The sequence below is a fragment of the Monopterus albus genome, unplaced genomic scaffold (genome assembly GCF_001952655.1).
Source record: "Monopterus albus unplaced genomic scaffold, M_albus_1.0 scaffold1417.1, whole genome shotgun sequence".
NCBI lineage: Eukaryota > Metazoa > Chordata > Actinopteri > Synbranchiformes > Synbranchidae > Monopterus > Monopterus albus.
This window is the reverse complement of record NW_018129295.1, coordinates 1-2,606: the sequence shown is the minus strand read 5'-3', so window position 1 is coordinate 2,606 and position 2,606 is coordinate 1. Positions and strand designations below refer to the sequence as shown.

Here is a 2,606-nt window from a genome sequence, read left to right as displayed (position 1 = left end):
CCTGTCTACCTTACCTTGTTTATCTGTCAGTACATCACCAAAAATATCAAAATGTGTATTAATAGCTTTGGTCCTTTTTTCATCCGTTTTTACAACATAGTTTTTAAGGTGCCTTTGTCAGTCACATTGTTGAAGGACTATGATCCAAAATTAGATGATCCAACAAGTTCTACATACAAGGATCTTGAAACTAGGATTAATAACATGGTAAGCACACTGTTTACACCCTATTCTAACTCAGGGGTGGCCAATCCTGGTCCTTGAGGGCCTCTGCCCTGCCTGTGTTCCAATTATCCCTGCCCTACCCACTGCTGATTATCTGGATCAGGTGTGTTCAGTCAGTCAGAAGCTGGAAGATACCAATTCACTTTCTTTCCTCACTCCACCTTCACCTAAGATGCTATCTTCAGACAAGCAAGGCAGCAGCCCTCGAGGGCCAGGTCCCTCCTTTTCTACCTTGTATTTTCAGTTCTCTGGGTTCTAATGTTGTTATTGTTAACTATATCTCTCCACAGTTACAGAATAATTTCAAAATAATCCCTGGGTATATCAGTGCTTTTGTGACAGGGTTCAGGTGCAGTATGCTAATTTTGGTAATAACAAAAATTTTGAGGCAGTAATTAAACCACATTCCATATCACATTTTTGGCTTTGTTTTTGTCCCTTACAGTCCAGGAAGTGTAAATGTAAACTACGTTCTTCGGACAGGCCAGACTATTGGGAGTGAACTACAAACAGCAAGGAAAGGATTCCTCAGTGAAATTAAGGGCACTTTCCCTGCCTTTGACTCTGGAGAAATACGTAAGTAAAAACTTGTTTATTACATTTTGTTTGACTTGAATTCCTAACTGATGTTTTACTTTGTTCAAAATTTCCAACTCCAATCAACATTTCAAACCCCATTTACACTGCATTTACAATTTCTTTTTCACTAATACATTATTTAAATTTCAAGGTGTTTGGTGTAATCATGCTTTTTATGGGGCTGGACCAGAACATACCACAGAAAATATAACATGTACTATCGGGAGCATTATTTTGGTCTGTGTGTCACCTGGAAATTGGAGCATTCAGCAAGACACCTGCATCATAGGAGAAATCGGTGACTTATTCAATAAGTTGAAGGTATGTATTGTGATCTACCAAACTGCTTTCTGTAGGCTGAGTGCTGATGATCTTGCCTGGGGGCTTTGGGGCTCACCTGGTTCTTTCATGTACCAAAGTCAGTTTGTCTGTTGATTGCAAATGGTGATAATCTGAGTCTGGTTGACTGAATTTAGTGATATCCATTTACTGTGAATGTTTTAGTTTTCTCCAGGTCATTTTTTCCCACTGCCATGATGCCATGTGCATACTGTACTTGTACATGCTTGTAGATTTGGGCTATAATGACCAATAATTTTCTCAATTTACATGGGACTTATGAGTATTTTATTAGGAATATTTTTGACAAACCGTTCATACGTGTTCTGAAAAAAAAAAACAAGGCATAATTGCTTAATTTCCACTGAATAGCAGTATTTCCTGGTCCACAGTCTTGTGGCCTACATGTTATGTTGCACAACAGTTTTGGCCTGCATTTTCCATGAATAATCTGAAATCCCATAGTATCAAAATATCAAGACTTTTAAAAAAAAATTTTCATTCTTTCAGTATCTGACAGAGAACAATGTGACAGATTTTGTGGGAAACCTAAGTAATGCTGTCCAGGGTAATAAAAGCGATATTGTCAATTTACCTGCAACCATATCAGCTATCACTGAAATCCTAAACACCGTTGCAAATATTTTCACTGCAGTTAAATCTGACACCATGAAGGTAAGTTAAACTCTACCTCATAGAATTTTAAGAAATGATATGTGTTATGGCAACAAATGTACCTTTTGACTTTTAATGAGATTGTACCCTCACAAAGAAATATTTCTTCATTTGCAGACTATACTAGAAATGGTTGATGCCATTACTGGTAATGATGCAAAAGGCTCCTGGACATATCTGAATAATAATCAAAGCAATGCCACTTTACAATTAATGAATTCAGTGGAGGTTCTGTCTACCAGGTTAGTCAATGTGTCTAACTTCAGCACAAACTCAGGAGTGATTCTGCTCAAAAGATCTGCACTCACTACCTCCTACTGGGATCAGCTGAACTCAAGCATCACCATATACATTCCAAACACTAATCTTACCAATTCATTTATCACCACCATCACCTTCTTCAACTTTACTAATGTTATGCCAGCACGGAACTATGCATTTAACACCGGCCTCTTTAACAAGAATGTACCTGACATTGGTAACAACATCAATGCTGCTGTGGTGCTTGTCAAACTAAATGCAACAATTCAGAATGTCACTCTGAGCTATGAAAAGCTGAACAACTCCCTGACAGGGAACCCACAGTGCGTCTTCTGGAACTTCACACTCTTTGATCATCTCGGTGCTTGGGATGGTACAGGGTGTAAGTTTGTTTCTGACATAAACAATAATGTGACCTGCACCTGCAACCACCTCACTTCTTTTTCACTTCTGATGGCAACAGACATCCCCACAGACATCTCTCCAGAACAGAGGACATACTTGGATATAATCACTTATGTTGGAGT

The 2,606-nt window shown here is 38.5% G+C and overlaps 1 long non-coding RNA gene across 1 annotated transcript; it reads left to right on the top strand.

The window, feature by feature from the left end:
- The first annotated feature begins 517 nt into the window (after window positions 1-517).
- LOC109953803 (uncharacterized) lies at window positions 518-1,812 on the top strand. The gene is made up of 4 exons (XR_002273974.1): window positions 518-574; window positions 671-801; window positions 956-1,125; window positions 1,654-1,812. It is a non-coding gene; the product is annotated as an uncharacterized LOC109953803 (long non-coding RNA).
- The last annotated feature ends 794 nt before the right edge of the window (window positions 1,813-2,606 follow it).